The sequence below is a fragment of the Ischnura elegans genome, chromosome 8 (genome assembly GCF_921293095.1).
Source record: "Ischnura elegans chromosome 8, ioIscEleg1.1, whole genome shotgun sequence".
In the NCBI taxonomy this organism is placed as follows: domain Eukaryota; kingdom Metazoa; phylum Arthropoda; class Insecta; order Odonata; family Coenagrionidae; genus Ischnura; species Ischnura elegans.
Genome location: NC_060253.1, coordinates 46,608,287 through 46,626,943, shown reverse-complemented (window position 1 = coordinate 46,626,943; position 18,657 = coordinate 46,608,287). Strand labels below are relative to the sequence as shown.

At 40.3% G+C, this 18,657-nt stretch overlaps 1 protein-coding gene across 1 annotated transcript in view; it reads left to right on the top strand.

The window, feature by feature from the left end:
* LOC124164402 (period circadian protein) overlaps positions 1–18,657 on the top strand; it is a 247,849-nt gene that overhangs the window by 27,057 nt on the left and 202,135 nt on the right. The window lies entirely within an intron of this gene.

Sequence of the window (18,657 nt, the reverse complement as noted above, 5' to 3'; positions counted from 1 at the left end):
ATTGTGGGTAGTGCAGAGTTTATAAAAGGGAGAGACGAGAAGGATAGCTCTCTCTCTCCTACGGTCTGACACAAGATAAGTCAAATAGTGGTGTTCAGTGACAAGCAGCAGCAGCCAAGCTACGGCACGTGGAGGAGGCAGATACGAGGACAGCTCTTCAGGGGTGGCGAGAACATCGGATAAAGGAAGTAAGCTTGGAAATTACCAAAGCCCGAATAGATCCTTTTGTGTCCAGATTGTTCCCCCCTTTGAAAGTCCCAAGTGTGCTCCCCACAATAAGGCCCTAGTGAATTTACTGTTAGCTGGTCTTAGTCACGGCCCTGCAAGACTTAAGTGCGGCACGTGGTGAAGTTTGAGCATAATATCTGAATGTTAGTGTCACTTGGCGGATCATTGAGCCCGACTTCAAGACGGGTGGCCACGTGACCAGACTAACGCCCAATTTATACTTGCTTTGCACGGAAAGTTTTTTTTGTGTAAGTTTGATGTCACTATTTTTTACGTTGCTTATTCGCCAAAGAGCGTGGGTATATTTTGTTGTTGGAAACATCAATTTTTTATAATCATTGAGAAAGTGCTTTTGTAATTTTGAAGGAGAAGCCGAAGGTGCATATTTCATGTTGGAGGTGACGCCGATGGATTTTGGAACGGGGATTTATTGTGTGTGTTTGGGGAATACTTTAGTGTCAGTGTAAATTTTGGAACCTATGGTAGTTCAGTTATTAAAAATCAATTGTAAAAGGGATGTCATTGAAGTTATTTGTTTTGCTATTGCCACGATTTCCTTAACTCCTGTTGTAAGTGAGTGTGCGTGCAGGCACGAACAATTGGGGAACTTGATTTTAAGCCCGGATACGGTAAGTCTCCGTAGGGGCAATTTTCTATTTTGGGGGAGTGGAGAGTTAACAATCACATGTACGGGGAGATATCGAACGGGAGGCGAGCGGGCGGCTCTCGCGGTTCGAACCGTTACAATATATATATGTATATATTAATGTTTTCACGCATAAATAAAAAGTTAAAGGAATACATTAATCAATTCAAAAATTCATCTTGCGAAATTAAATTTTTTCCGTGTGACTGGAAGCCGTTGACGCTTATTTATAACTCATAAAACTATTGCGTCGTTTTGTGTAACGAAAATAGACCGGGCATGCTACGAACATAATAGCTGCCCAGTGTTCAATGTTATATTTATACTTTCGGCGCACCCCTTCCGCGTAGGCATTTTTAGCCAGTCGTGTTTAAGTTGCGTTTCTGGCATGCTGTTTTTCCTGAAACGGGCAGGAGCAGCTGGAACACCACTCTTCCTGTTAGAATAGTTTCCCATATGGAGTCTACCTACGACTTACCTAAATTGAAGAGGCGAGGAAAACTCATAATCATTATTTTCTCTTTCATATAGCTGCGTCTTACACACTGGAATCTTTAAAAAGCAATACTTTTTTCTTAATATTATGTACATCATCCTTATTATCTGTTAAAGTTTCAGTTCTATCCACAATATCAATTGGTCTCTTGGCAGCTAAAAAGGCCTTCAATTCCCTATGAGGATATCCAGCAGTATCTCTCACTTTTGTGATTGATCTTCTGTTTTTCCGATGTAGAGGATGTATTTCAGGCTAATTTACTCATTTCTCTTATTCCTTTTCACTCAGAGAAAAACTCTGGGTCCACAGTTTGTCTTTTAATTGATTTTCTGAATAAACTTATCTCTCTTGTAGAAATTAACGTGAGCGAAATTTTAACTCTTGGACTACAAACAGATTTATATATCTTCTTTCAAATGTACAGTCCCGGAAAGAGAAATCTTACCACCCAGGAGCCGAAAATATTTTTAGTCCCGAATCGACGCTGACTCGGCAGTATTTCTGAACTATGTCTGCGCTGCAAAGATTAAAAAACACTCCGAGAGTTGAACGAGGTCCTTTATCCATGCCGGTCAAAAAGAGTTAAAAAGCCCAAGGAGGCTGTTTGACTCGAGATTTTCGTCACGCGTTGCCTCAGGTGGAGGCGATTCCCCACCATTCCTCCCTTCTTTCCTTCATTCCGCCCACCAGTTGGACAGAAACCAATCAATCTTGTGCGGCAAAAGAAAGGATCTGTGAAGAAAAAAAACGCGTTGACCTTTAGGTGTCAAGTAGCTTTCCAAGGAATTATTTCCCGAGAAGTGGGTTGCGGAATCAATCCGATATCCAATTCGCTTTAGCGAAAATGAGATGTTCAAGTTCACCTAGCTGCGAACTATCACTAGATGATCTCAGTGGTAATAAAGGATTGCGGTAAAACTAAATGCCTCTCTCGGCTGCTTTAGTGGAGTTTATTTCCTTTTTTCAATTTACGCTATTTTTCTTTTTCAATTGATTATTCATCAATACACTAATATCGATAAGAGGCATTTAAGATACATCTCCTGAGAATGCATAATATCTGCAGCTACAGAGGCAATAAGGTCGGCCATAGATTTTTTCATATTTTTCTGTCTCACCTAACGAAAAGTAAATGTCATGTCAGGGGATTAAATATACAAGAGAAGTACTTTCCGAAATTCTATGCAAACCTTATGATTTCCGTTTCGCATAAATTCCGCAGTAATTTTGATCCTCGATCGTAGGAATACGCGTGAGAATTCACTCATGATACTCATATTCACAGGCGAAATAAGTGCTAGAGCTTGCATACAATAACCCTTTACCCAATTACCCAATCCTTAGAGACGCTTCAGGGTAATCTGAGAGACTGAGTGTACAGAAATTATATTAAATTTTTTAAAAGAATATTCATTTATCGACATGTTTTTCATCCATCCTAAGTAAATTTTCTGTGTTAAATGGTGAGATAACCTTCTGACATCTATTTTTATTAAGAAATTTAAAACTTTGGGTTCACCGATGTTTATACTATGTTTAAAAAGCTTTCATCAGATGAAATGTCAATCGTTTGTATTGTGGACAGTGTTAGTCCCCAGTAATAAGATGGCGTGCAAAATTGAAATTCTTTTTACCATCTAAATCATAGTCCATGTATAGCTATAGTTGATTAATATCGTCTGTTAAAAGCAAAACCATCCAACTATGAACACTGTTTGCTTCAATCCCTTTCCTGGCCCACGAAGACCCTGTGTTTTGCGGAAAATAACTATCAAGTATGGTATTTCCCTTTCCCAGCTCCGGACTGTGCCGCACCGTCGAATATCGATCTTAATTTCGGCGTCGCAGGCGGTGGCGGATCATCTATTGGAATCGCCTTCTACATCTCGTGCCTCCTCCTCGTTGTTTGTTCATATGTGGTGTGAATATCTTGAGGTAAAAAACCGACCTATGGGAAACGGTATGCGTCAAAACATGCATTAATGTATTGACAACGATTGTAAAAAGTTTCGACTCCCATTCTTATAAAAACAGTTTTGAAGTGTTGGCCAGTTTTTTTTTTCGATTTCAACCCACTGTGCTCTATGGTAAAGTAAATCACGAAGTTATTTCCCCACTCCTCTGTCCCTTCTGTGAGAGACAGAACATATTTAGCAGACATCTTAGCTATTCACGATTGATCAGAGATTTTAAAATATTGTATGCGATACATGTAGTAATTATACAAACGTGGCTTTTTTATCCTGGAATTTTCTTTCCAAAGGATGCTCAAAAATGGTTTTCGCGGATGAATGGACGCCATCAGAAAGCTTCGTTACTCAACTAGGTGAAGAGTTCGCACCCGCGGGGGCGAAGAATTGTGCCTCGAGTTATAGATTATTACTTGCCCCTATTCTTCTTAGAAATCGCAGGTCAAAATGTCAACCTCCTAGAGCTTCGCAACTGTTTTTAGCCGGCAAGGAAGAAGGCCCTCGCTCAACGCTCGTAGAGTTCTTTGTTCTTTTCTGTGGAGGCATGGTTCTGCTGCATTTCCAAGTCGGCGTTGATTCGGGACTTAGAAAAATTTCGGCTCCTTGGTGGTAAGATTTTTCACTCCAGGACTGTATATATAGCAACATAGCTAAGATGCAAGCATGCATGAGACGCTGAGAACAATGCTATAAGACACGGTCTCCGGCGTTAAATTTGTGGAACTGCTTCATCATAAAATACTTTGTTCTATTCCACACTTCATTTTAAATAGTACGACCCGGGTTTCTGCATTTCATGCTGTCATCATCCTGATGATAGCATGACATGCAGAAACCCGGGTCGTACTATTTAAAATGAAGTGTGCAATAGAACAAAGTATTTTCATTTTATCGTAACTGATAGTGCAACTTTGGAGGGAAAGTGTTCGCCTAAAAACTTCGCTTACGGTAGGAATCTATTAGAAGGAGGAGTTCAGTAAAAATATTGTGGCTGACACAATTCCTCTATTTACGCGTGTACTCGTAAACATCGCGTCGACAGTACTTCGTAGTTTAACATGTGAGGAAGGTCGCACGGGATATTTCTTACACTCCTACTTAAACCCTACATAATTGAATCATACCAAGAAAATGCTGCTAGTCCATAATATTACTCAAAGTTCATCATTCTTGCCGGTAAATACGCGACCTCGTGACACCACTTTTCAAATCAACAGTTGGAAATAATATGACGAAGAAAGAGAAATAAGTCAATCAATGATAGAAGAAATATTTTTCATTTCTAATTTCCATTTTAGAGACAACTTTACATCTCGGAGGGAAGAAAGGTCGGGGAAAATACTGCGGTTGTCAACGACTGGGTTGGAGGTATTGTAAGGATCACAGATGATATAATACTTTACACACGAGCCCATATTGAGGGAGAAATGGCTACTCTATTGCCAATTTGAACGGGGATTTGACGATTCTGTGCATTTAGTTTTCGCTTAATTACCTTGCCATCTATCCTCGAGGGAGGCGGTGTCTGGCTGTCTTTCGTCCTGGAAGCGCTGAATCGTAAGGTATGGGCACAGAATAGAAACCTAGCGGAATCAGAATGGTCACTCCTGGCGGTCCCTTTGATGTTTCTGTGGCCATCAGTCCCTCTAGCGGAAACCTAAAGAAATAACGCCGCCATCTTCCTAGATGGTTCACTGCAGTGTACTAGCCAAGGATACGGGTTGGAAGGCGCACTTGAAAGCAAAAAGAAAACTATTTTTTCGATCGTTACTGTTCAAATATACTGTTGTTAATACGCGTTAGCACACTGTACCTTTAATATTGTCACACTTTTCTAATGACAATGTATAATTACGTATTGTTCATGGTTGTGATGACAAACCAGGTACCTTGATGAATTAATTATTTTATGACGAAAATTACGACGAATTATTCTTAAGTCATTTTACTTCATACGTACGTCCGTACCTAGTGACGCACTAGAATGCTGCCCTTGTTTTCAATCGGGTGATTTTTAATTCATCAACATAATGCGACGATATAACCACTTGATATACGGGGATTATAAGGCAGTGTTTTTCACGCATTCCGCTAGGTTTCTATTCTGTGGTATGGGCTTGAAGTAGATTTATGAGGTATGTGCGAAGGGTTTCAGTCGGTGCATAGCGAGTGTCTAAGCTGCAAACAGTGGAAAAGAAGCAGCGCCCGGGACTAGACATGACAGAGGTGACGGCGAAGGTGAAAGTGAGGAGGAGTATCTTAAAGATTGGGATCTATTCACCACCAATTCATTTTGCAGGCCACGCGTGATGAAGGGGCACTTCCAATAAGGCGGATCGGAAAAATCGATTTTTTTTTTCAAATCCATCTGGCCCAATGAAAAAAAGTTGTGGGACCGATCAAAAATAAGGCCTGAAAAATTTGAGACCTCTACGTGAACCTCTGACTCTCGCTCAAATGCAATTTAGGGGGGGAGGGTCAAAATTCGAAAAATATAATATTTTATGGTCATGCCTTATAGATTTTGCCGAGTTACTGCTCATACAGGGCAATAGTTTCGTGCATTTTGACGTATCTGCCACCGTTTAGCCACAAAATGCCTAATTTAAGTCCGCACCCGCGAAGAAAATATTCCAACGCTCACGCAGCGTCGCGGATACAGGAGCAGCAAGTCGATCCCGGCCCTCCCCGCTCGCTTCTCCCCCTACCACGCCTCGAATGCAGAAAAAATCATCCCGCGTGTTCTGCTAGGAGGGCGTTCATCTTTGATAATATAAATCGGAAGATGATAGAAGGAAAAAAAGGATGCGTAGTGAGACGACTTGTCCCTTATTTGGCGCCTCATCGGCGTTAAACAAATCGATGTTACCAACTTTTAAAGAAGTGATGAAATATTTTTAGATCCGCGAACGCAGGAAAGGAGCCTACGGTCTATGAAGACGCCTCTCGAGTGGCTATGAAGGTGTGGGAACTTAGGATATGCGCTTCTATTCCGGTATTGTCCGACAGCTGTGACTAAATGGATTTTGGGTGATGCCGCCGGCGTCCCCTCCCCGCTCCCCTCTCGAACACCCCAGATGCACCAAAATTCACACCAAATGCGTCTTTCTTCGATAGTCTTACTAATGTTTGATGTTTCAGCATCGTCCGGTGAGGAACAATCACGAAAGAATTACTCAATTATCTGCTTTCCAGTCTGTATTTCTTATGTCAGTGTCATTCCTCGTCTTTCGCTGCTGTCAACAAAGTTATGGTAAATTCTTTCGCGAATCTCTCGTCCGCATGTATAATAAAAGGAATATTTAAATTCAAATTTGAACGTTCATCAATAGATTTTTAATTTCCACAGCGCTAAGGTCAGATATAACGGGAGGAACCGGAGTCTCTCTCCAATATATCATCAGCGGGTAGTCCTTTACATCGATATTAAAATCCAGTAATCAAAAAAATCTCGGAATAGTCGCCAATGCATCCTTGCAGCAACGCAAATTTGTTCCCTAGATTACCCTCCCAATGTTTATATCGCAAATCTAAGTCAACTTAGTGCAATTAGCTAATAGACCACTGTAAGGGATGAAACATGATTTGATGCTTTCCCGGAGAATGATGTCGGTAAACTCTTTTCGGGGTTCAACAAAATTTATCCCTGAGGATGACCCCCGAGTCGGAGCTTGAAACGTTGGTCATTATGGAAAAATTAACCCGGTGGGAATCCCGATAAGAGTTTACCCACACTGCAAGGGATGTTGGAATTATGTTTGTAGCAGAGGGATGATGCCTCCTTTTTGGGCGGCATTCACTTGATACCATCATGATCAAATCCTTTTTAATTTGTCTATCTACTTTTCACTCGGAAAGGAATTGATAATCGCAGATTTTATAACTTTAGATAATCCTCCGACGGGGGAGGCACACCTCCAAAAGTGGGACCCTGTTTCTTCAACTAGCGCCACACATTCCCCTGTAAACTTGGATTGATAAGTCCTCTTGCCTTTTTTCATCAGACAAGAGTGTAGTCTTTCATTCCAATAAAATGGAGCCCTTCGATGACACCCTTTGAAACCTCTCTTTTCTTATTCACGGTAATTAGCATCTTTTTCTGTCTAAGTAAGTAATGCTGGTACACTAGCTTTGATGAATCTTACGAAGTTATGAGTTTTGCGTCAGCGTCGATTTGTAGTCTTGTCCCGAGGATCGATCGTGGTTCTCTGGTTTGGAGCCGAGTGGAAGGCATAAACCAGAGGCTGCGTCGTTTCTGCACGGACATCGGAGCCTCTTTCGTGGACCTTAGGCCGGCAATCCGATCGTGTCGGATCCCTCTGAACCGTTCGGGAGTCCATTACACGGCCGAGTCGGCTAGTCGTGTAGCGAGTAGCATATTTGAGCACTGTAGGTCTTTTTTAGAGTAGAGAGTAGGGCAGAGTGTAGATACATTAGTGGGTTGAAAAATAAAGGGGTAAGTTCAAAACTTTTCACAGACAAAAATTCTTCCAGAAATGAGAATAGAGAAGTAGAAAGAAAAATCAGCGTTTCAGGTATTACATTTAAGCACGAGAAGCGTCTGTCGAGCAATACGTTCAAAGGCAGTCAAGGCTCAATTCATATTGATAGTGAGGCAATAAGACATGCATTTCCATTTATCAGCGGTATAGAGCCTGTGAATAGTCTATTCGACAAAAGCAAATCAGAATTATTCCCGAATCGCAATAATACTGCTTCCGAAGTTTTAATCGTGGCTGTGGTTAATTGCCGTAGTTTAAGAAATAAGATTCCCGAATTCCACCATTAAATTCATAGTACGAAGTGTAACGTCATTTTTGGAACAGAAAGTTGGCTAACAGATGATGATTCAGACAATGAGATCTTCCCAAAATCGTTCACTGTTTATCGGAAAGATAGAATTAATCGAGTCGGGGGCGGAGTTTTTATAGCTGTAAAGAATTCAATCGTCAGCCAAGCGATAACCGTAACTGAGACCAGCGTTGAATCTGTGTGGTGTTTAATTAAATGTCCAAAATTCAAAACTATTTTATTATGTTCGTATTACAGACCACCTAACTCAGATATAACGTCAATGTTGGATTTTCAAAATCAAATAAACAGCGTAGCATCCAAGTATCCTGAAAGAAACTTGATTGTAGGTGGAGATTTCAACGTACCTTCTATAAATTGGGAGACTTATAGCTTCATTCCTGGTGGGAGGGATAAAGTGATCTGCGAGGCTTTATTACACACATTTACATCTAATTCATTGCTTCAAATAGCATCCGCACCAAACAGAGGAGAAAATATTCTTGATTTATTAGCGACAAATATACCACATCAGGTAGTAAACGTTGGCACTGTCGAAGGAATTAGTGACCACAGGGTAGTAACTGCAAAGTTTTCTCTAAATACCGCTGTAAACTTTAAAAAAGAGCGTAAAGTCTTCATTTTTAAAAGAGCTGATTTCGATGGGTTTAAGAGTCATCTGAAAAATGCTTTCCCCGAGTTTCAAGAATCAGTATTAAAGTTAAATGTAGAGAATACTTGGAAAGCTTTTATTTCGCTCGTAACTTCGGGAATAAATAGCTACATCCCTAGTAAAACAGTAAAAGAAGGCAGCGAACCGAGATGGTACGACGCGGAAGTGAGAAGATCATTGAGGCGACAGAGAGCGTGTCATGCAAAAATGAAAAAAGTCAGCACGGATTTATCCGCTAATGAACGCGAGCTAATAGTTAAAAAATGTAGGATGACTAAAGCCGCCACGAAGGAAGCGTTCAGGAATGCGTTCACGAATTTTAAAAGAAAAACACTAGTAGAGCAGTTACAGGATAACCCAAAAGCATTTTGGTCATATGTTAGGGAAGTTCAAGGTAAACGATCTACCGTATGTTCGCTGAGAAACGACAATGGCGATGTGTTGACAAGCAGTTACGATAAAGCCAATTTATCAAATTCCTACTTCAAGAGCGTGTTCACGGAGCCTTCCGAAAACTCACCCGAGACCGATGACAATCCCTGTATACATAAGATGCCAGCTATTGACATTAGTACGCTCGGAATAGAAAATATATTGAAATCGCTTAGTCCAAATAAATCACCTGGTCCAGACGAAATCCCTTCTCGCGTATATAAAGAACTAGCCTCAGAAATTGCCCCTTACTTGCAGTTAATATTCAGTAAATCCATCAAGCAACACGAAGTACCTAATGACTGGAAAATCGCTAATGTAACGCCAATATTTAAAAGTGGAGACAAGGAACAGCTATCTAATTACAGGCCGATATCTTTAACGTCCATCTCTTGCAAAGTCCTTGAACACATCGTAGTCAGCTCGGTAATGAAACACCTAGACGCGCAAAACTTATTAATGGGAACTCAACATGGATTCAGGAAAAGCAGATCGTGCGAAACTCAGTTAGCGCTTTTCGCCCACGATATTTTAGTCTCCGGGGAAGACAACATTCCAGTAGACGCGATTTTTCTTGATTTCAAAAAGGCATTTGATAAAGTATCCCACGGAAAGTTAATGATAAAACTGAAATCTTATGGTCTAGACGAAGATGTCATTTCCTGGATTAGAGAATTTTTGAGCGACCGCGTCCAAAGAGTAGTATTAGACGGTGCAGTCTCCAATGAGGTTAGAGTCACTTCTGGCGTTCCTCAGGGTAGTGTCATTGGCCCACTCCTATTCCTTCTTTATATAAACGACATTGGCGAAGTAGTGCAGAGTAAGTTACGATTATTTGCAGACGACGCTGTAGTTTACAGAGAAATCCGTTCCAGCAAAGATATAGATGAACTAACGAATGACCTTGCTGCTATCCAAGCTTGGTGCGATGCTTGGCAGTTAGAATTAAATTTGGAAAAATGCGTCGTAATGAATTTCTGGAAGAAGAATAACTCCCTACAGCGTAACTATTTCATTCGGGGCACCCAGTTAAAGGCAGTTGAATCCGTGAAATATCTAGGGGTTAGACTCAATAATGATCTATCGTGGAATAAACATATTCGAGAAATAACCGGTCAAGCTAATCGTAAAATGGGTTTTGTTAAAAGAATATTGGGAAAGTGCGACGACAAAGTGAGAGAAATTAGCTACTTTTCCCTCGTTAGACCACATTTGGAATACGCTGCCAGTGTTTGGGACCCTCATGAAAAAGGCTTAATAACAGAGTTAGAACGCGTGCAAAGGAGAGCTGCCAGGTATGTGAAAGGTCGTTACGATAGTCTTGTTAGTGTGACTGACCTCTTAGATAAACTCGGATGGGAATCTCTGTCGGACCGTAGATTGAAAAATAGACTAAACCTTTTAGATAAATTCAAGAGCAGTGTCTTTTCTGACGAAGTTAACCATATCTTGCGGACGCCAAAGTACTACGGAAGATCAGATCATATAAATAAAATAAGAGAGATAGATGGCAGAACAGACAGATTCCGAATGTCATTTTTTCCTCGATCAATAAGAGATTATAACGGCAGCAATAGACCTCGTAAATAGATTGCATGACTTGTAGTGTAGCCTACTAACCTATGTAAAACTGAAAGCATGTTTCTGAATTTCTATTCTATATTCTATTTCTAACAGCATATAGTAGTATAGTTTGTTATTATACGGTACGTTTTTTGGACGGTGTGGTGTGCATGTGGGAGTCCAAATGCATGCTGCATGCTGGTGATTGATCACCCCCTGCCAAACACCCTAGAGGTGGCTCGCAGGGTATTATGTAGATGTAAAGTTGCGGGAACGATAATTGCTGTTGCTTGGTTCTTGCATATACGTCCATCACAGTTGGCAGACGCATTTTCCCCGAAGAAGTTCCAATTTGAGTTTATAGTCCTTAATGTTTATTTCATGAGGAAAGTAGAGATACAAATCGGCTAATTTCTCGGTTTAATTTTCTTCGAATGAATTGATGAAGAAAAATTTTGATACTATTTTCCCATACATTGGCGATGTTGACTCAATGCTCTCCAACTACATATTCCCTTTTTTCCCTCAGTTGTCGAGTTTCTTTAGGATTCAATCCAGCAGCCATCATCTTTCTTTTCGTCAGCTTGTCTCTCAAAATACTTCTTCATTAGGGGAACCTTATGCTCCTTCTTGCACTTACACGAAAAAATATCGCTTAATTTCAAATGTTCCTTTAAAATTGTTTGAGTTTTATACTTCAATAAATTCAACTTCAACTTTTGGCCTATGACACTCATAATGGAAGACAAGCGTGTCACCATAGTTCGCACACCTTCATAGCCACTCGAGAGGCGTCTTCATAGACCGTCGGCTCCTTTTCTGCGTTCGCGGATCTAAAAATATTCCATCACTTCTCTAAAAGTTGGTAACATCGATTTGTATAACGCCGACGAGGCGTCAAATAAGGGACAAGTCGTCTCACTACGCATCGTTTTTTACCTTCTATCATCTTCCGATTTATATTATCAAAGATGAACGCCCTCCTAGCAGCCAGCACACGCGGGATGATTTTTTCTGTATTCGCGGCATGGGAGGGGGAGAAGCGAGCGGGGAGGGCCGGGATCGACTTGCTGCTCCTGTATCCGCGACGCTGCGTGGGCGCTGGAATATTTTCTTCGCGGGCGCTGACTCAAATTAGGCATTTTGTGGCTAAACGGTGGCAGATACGTCAAAATGTACGACATTTTTGCACTGCGAGAGCAATAACTCGGCAAAATCTTTAAGGAATGACCATAAAATATTTTATTTTTCGATTTTTGACCCTCCCCCCCTAAATTGTATTTGAGCGAGAGTCAGAGGTTCACGTAGAGGTATCAAATTTTTCAGGCCTTATTTTTGATCGGTCCCACAACTTTTTTTCATTGGGCCAAATGGATTTGAAAAAAATCGAATTTCCGATCCGCCCTAACTTCCTAGTCTTACCATGAACTTTCTTGTAGTACTCCTACTTGTTCCCTCATTCCGAGATATATTTCTTCAAAAACCTTTGTTTACTCTCTCCAAGGGCCTTTTGCTGATCTTCCTGGCACCAAACTTACGCATCCCAAACCCTCTTTCCACTTGCATTTCTCCCCTTCCCTAGCATTTCCCACCCCTCTCCAGTGATGACCTTAAATGTGTCGTAAAAAACGGCCCCCAAATGTAGTCTCAGGCAAGGCTGAAGGCCCTTTACCCGCCCCTCTTCCTCCCGCCTGTTGCACCTCTTTATCCTGCCCCCACTTCCTCAACTTCCTTCCGACTGTGGAGAAGTGCGTGGTTCATCTATACCTACCGGCAAAGGGGTTAAGTTTCTAACTACAGAGAGGCTGGATAAGTATTTTTCACTATCGGGAAAATGAAGAGGAAAACTTTGTTATCCATATTCATTTTATTTGGCTTTGACATGTGTTTTGTCATTTCTTGACGTATTTTTAGTCAGTCTTTGCTGCCGTGAGACTTGGCGGATTGGCATACCCTCCCACTTTGTTCACGCAAAGATACGGTTGGGCTTCCTGCCTAGCCAATTCAATAATTTACCCTAATCATTTTAGCCAAATTAGGAAACACGAGTCGCGTGTTGGTGTGAATATAATTTTTTTTTATTTTTGATATTTCAACGCAACTTTTTATTTTACCATAATTGCGCAAATAAGTTTTAGTGCTAACTTAAAATATTTTCTCAATGCTAATGATACTTTGCAAAATTGTCAATACGATGGATTAAGAAACACGAAAACTAAATGAGGTTAAGTTACACGTTTTGGGGTATAATTTTTGGGAATTCACGTAAGTGAACCAGTATTTCACCTAGATATCTTGAGGAATGATAACACGTATGTTTTAGGAAGAAAATTAATGTGGATAATAACGTTTCTCTTTCTACTTCCCCGATATTGGAAGATGCTTTTCCAGCTTTTCTTCGGTAGGAACCTTGCTACATCCATTTCAACGTCAGCAAAGATGATGCAGCACGGCAGCCAAGCGGAGAGCCCGAAAAGAATTTACTTCAAATATTCGCCGGTAGAAAATCATAATGAAAATAACTAATAATGAAGATCGTACATCAAAACGACTACACGGAAGGAACTAAAAATATTAACTTACGAAGGTTATTTAGGAAACGGGCTATGACCCTTTTTTTCTTGTCACTGAGCGATAGATGGCGTTAGGCGGGCTGACGTTAAAATTTCGGAGGCTTTAAAAACAAATATCCAGATATTTACTAACAAATATCTATCTTATGCGTAGACAATAGTTGCTATTCGCTACTGCGGCCACTAAATTCTTAGTTTAAAAATCTTATACAAAAATTTTCGAGAAGTTATTTGATTACGTTTTCTAAAATGGACGGGAAATTCACTAGCGCTAAGATCGTTGATATTTAGCTATTCAGAATGGGACGTTAAGGGTTATGTAATTCTTAACGATCTGTCACATCATAAAATCAATTAGAAAGAGCATTTTTTTAAAATCATTTCTTATATAGCCACCGAAAACGTTAAACAAGGGCGCTATAGACAGAAAAAGGGCGGTGGGAACGAAAACAAACATTTTTTCGCGACTTGTTAAAAGGGTTTGATATTACGAAACTTGAGATTACGAATTGCCTATTTTCCGGTCCCGCTGACTTCGTATAATCGAGGGTTTACTGAATATCGTTCATCCCATCCTGATTTTAAAACCAGATACTTTTATGTACTATTAAATTCGAGCTAATGATGCTCAGTCATTCCTGGATTAGGAAATATTACCTTATTCTGCTTCATTCTACTTGTCTTTGTCTTCTTCCGGAATGGTAGATCATGCGAAACAGTTCGTTCTCTTCCTTTACGACGTTCACCAATCTGGTGCATCGAAAAAACAAGTTGACGCACCATTTCTAGAAGCATTAGACACGGTGCCTCTAAATTAAATTTTATACAAATTACAGTGATGCGGTTTAAACGAAACAGTAGTAAACTGTGTACGTGACTTTCTGTATGGTCGTAAGGAAGAAGTAGTTTTCGTCGGAATTGCCGTAATGTGGTTAAAGTGAAATAATATATGTCCCACAAGAAAATTTAATTGCCCCCCTTTTGTTCAATATTTACATAAATGACCTATGCTCTCGAGTAAACAGTACATTGCGTTTATTTGCTGACGGCGCTGTCATCTATCGCGACATTAGTGAGCACTCTGACTTTGAAATTCTATCATCGGATTAAAACAAGGTTCATGTGTGTATCCAATAGTAGGGACTCCAACTTAATCTGAGGAAATGCACGGCGATACATTTCTTGCGGAGGTCGTCCAACGTTTTCCACGTTTATGCTGTGGATGGTGTAAACATAAAGGCGACAGATGAAGTGAAGTATCTACGAGTTACGATAACTTCGAACCTATCGTGGGAACACACATAAAGGCCGTTTTACACGGTACACGGAATTGCGCAGTCTGACGTACATGTGAAGGCGCAATCAAAATTGCGTCGTGTAAAGGCCGTTTTACACGGTACACGGAATTGCGCAGGTTAGAGCTGCATTAATTTCTAAAATGGCGTGGAATTGCGCGAATGCATGAACGAAATTAGAACAGGGGCTGTTTTGCCGTCTCGCATGTGTTCTAGCAATTCACCGCTTTACACGACGCAATTTTGATTCCGCCTTCACACGTACGTCAGACTGCGCAATTCCGTGTACCGTGTAAAACGGCCTTAAATTCACGGCTTTAAGGCCGTTTTACACGGTACACGGAATTGCGCAGTCTGACGTACGTGTGAAGGCGCAATCAAAATTGCGTCGTGTAAAGCGGTGAATTGCTAGAACACATGCGAGAATGCGTGGATGCGAGACGGCAAAATAGCCCCTGTTCTAATTTCGTTCATGCATTCGCGCAATTCCACGCCATTTTAGAAATTAATGCAGCTCTAACCTGCGCAATTCCGTGTACCGTGTAAAACGGCCTTAAGAAATATTTGTGGCAGAGCCCTGAAGAAGCTAGGATTCGTCAAGCGTACCTATTGTGGGAAGATTTTCGGACGAGAAAGTAAAAGAGGGGCTATTTTGCTCTCGCCATAGCCACTCCGTGAATATGCAGCGAGAATATGCGATCCTGTGCAGGGAAATATAATCCGTGAACTCAATAAAATACTAACAAAAGATACGCGATTCGTCAAAACTGCTATGGGCCTACGGAAAGCTTTGCACAGATGTTAAGCGTATTATTAGGTTTGGGAGCCACTGGGGACTCGTGGAGGCTACGCGCCAGGCTTAGATTGATTAAGCTAGTGAGAATGGACATCTTTAAGAGTGACACGGAGAGCACCAGATTTCCATGTCCGACAGAAACTATAAATTAAGAGAGATATTTTGCCGAACGGATAGAAAGTGAATTTGTTTTTCGCCACGTAATAAAGAACTATAATATATGTTAGGCCTAATTTTGTTAGAACATTTATTTTTTATTTTTCAACGCCTGGTTTCCTAACACCACCGCCACACGCTTCTTTTAGGCGGCTTGCGGGGTACGATGTAGACGCCTTCAGTTGTTACGTGACAACTGACTACGCGGGCAGCTGCTACGATGGCTTTTTCGGAATACATTGATGCCCCTTTCAACTCTACTCGCTGTGGGGAGTCAATTATTTGCCCAATTTTTACCCATTTTCTCTGCTTGTCCTTTTCAAAATATGTCTCCCAATTATTATTGCGCAGTGTATCCGAAGATTCATTGTGTGATCCATTCCAAGGTCAGTCTCTGCGGATCGTCTCTCCGAAGAACACTGGGGGAGCCGAGAAGTTGTTTCTCCCGGAATTTCTTTAATTGTGGAGCGTGCGTATTCTTTGTAGGTTGAAAGACATGATGAGACATCGGAAAGTAAATTTCGCGTATTAAATGGTGCGGCATGCAGAGTTCTATTCGAGCAAGGTTGGTAGACTGTACTCTACTGTTACTCTAAGGACCTTGCTACTAGAGTATGTATGGATAGGAAAATCTAATTGTTGATCTGAACCATAGCTGTTTTCACATGAATAGCGTTGTAGGATATAAAAATGCTGGAAAGAAAACTCATAATATCAATAATTTATTCATCGGATTATCTGAACAAAAATTAAAGTTCAAAAATGTCAGAATGTGTGGACCTTGAATGAATTCAGTTGGTTTCATGCACGCTGCACCATCTAAAATCTTTCTGTATAACTACATTTTCAATTGGTTCCTATGCCTAATATCCTTACCTTATGCAGTGGATTAATGGCTAGTATGTGTAGCTGATGATCCATAGGTAACCAGTGCTATTCTCACCGTAGTTATTTTTTACTCTCTCCACCATGAGGAAAAAGTATGTATATTATGCTTAGCATCTTCACCTGAAAGTCCCTTGCTGTTGTTAATTTTTTCTATTTTATTGGAAAATCTGCTATCAGTTGTTCATTTCTTATTAAGACTTGCTGAATTTCAGCGGTAGGCATTAAATTCATGCGGGTAAGAGCTATTAGCAGTGTAGCATGTGTATTAAACTTCTGCCACCTTTGGCACTCATCCATGAACAGATGCGACTTATGTTATTCTGAAAATATTTTTTAGTGCATACCTTACCTATTCTTCCCTAAAATCTTATTCTAGCCTTATACAAGTCCCTTACCTTACAATGAGCTTGCTTAGCTTACAATAAGCTGCCTCGTAAATTGAGGTTATTCACTGTCATTATTACTGTAGAAGACATTTTGAAACTTTTTCCCTGAGCAAGTGTCATTACATTAAAAGTGGGTGAGAAAATAGCTTTTTTGTCACATGTTAAGACATGTTTGCAGCAGGAATGGTATGGGAAGTATGAGTCATGCGCAATATGACCCAGCAGGTATGTCTCTGCAAGTATGCTGCAGATATGGAACCACAAGTATGCAGCGGGTATGGCACAAGAAGTTTGCAATGGCCTTGACGCGACAAGTTTGCAGCAAGTTAGAAAAAGCATAACTAGGAAGTTTGAATCAAGTTTGCCACAAGGGTTTGCAGGCTTGTCATGACAAACTTCTTGCAAAGTTACAACTTCACCCTGACAAACTTGTGGCAAGTTTGGAGGTATTATTGGGGGTATCATGTTTTTCCGTGAGAAAAACTTAAAAAACAGAACTGTCTCACTTTGGGCTATCTGGGGGTTACATTCTTAAAATCACCAAATTGGCTGAAGTGCAATGGAAAGTTGAAATCAGAGGGTTGTGAACTCCTACATTATGGCCTATGAAGAAACTGGTTGAGGGAGCGCACACATCCTGTGAGAACAGCTTTAGGAATGAACAATCACCAGCCTTATGAGGCATATCCATAAAGGCATATGTTTGTAACCCTTATGCAGATAAATCGATAATATCAGCAAGCCAAGGGTATTGCTGCTACTCCTTGGCCTTGTGCTTTGGCCTCGTGGTCAGTTGCTGTGTTTACTCATGGGAGAAATTCCTTCCCCCGTAAAATTTTTATCCCTGAATCAGTTTAAAAATTAAAACTCCAATGACTTCATTAACTCACAAAACTTGGTCAGCAACTTAAGTGTTTTCATATTTAACACTTACTAGTTATCGCCTGATGGGGGAATATTGTTTTTCTAAGTAACTCTTTCCATCTGCTGAATTCTTTTGATGAATTGCAATTTTGGATCTGATTGGACAACCCCATTCCTGCACTTATTCTTTCAATAAAATAATATATATTTTATTGAAATATATATAATATTTTATCTTTGTTGTGGAACTGGGATTAGGACTGGTATCTAACAATTTCGAGTTTGATTTATGTAGATGCCTTTTAGCTGCTTTCTGTGTTTTTGTAGAAGGTTTTGAATGATTAAGCCTGCTTCCTTTGTATTTCATTTAGTTTACAAATTAAATCTTACTGTGCCAGATCACGTATGCTAATCGCCAATCGGATCCAGGATTTTCTTCTGAGGGAGGCACAAGCAAACGGTCTCCTCATATTGGATATTAAAAACAACTCACAACAATTACTACATAAAATATTTTTTATTTTAACGTGAAAGTTATTAATATGAAGATATTAATAAATTACATAGATAACAACTACAGTTTTTAAGCTCCTTTCCCTCTTGGGTGATGCTTTTTTGTGAGTGCTGACTAGTGAATGACCAATGACCAAATATCTTCTTGAATTGGGCACAAGGCTTAAATGATTAAGGCTCCATGATACACAAAATAAAACGAACGTAGTGGTGTCTGTATTAAAAATTAAAAAAAAAGTAGTATCTGGGGAGAGTGGCCACATGCCCTTGTACCCACCCCTCCCCTAAATTCTCCTATGCTTACCTATGCATTCAAGGTTAAAAATTGTGAGCTGTGTATGTAGTGGGATAATTCATTGTATTTTAATTACTATATATGCAATGAGA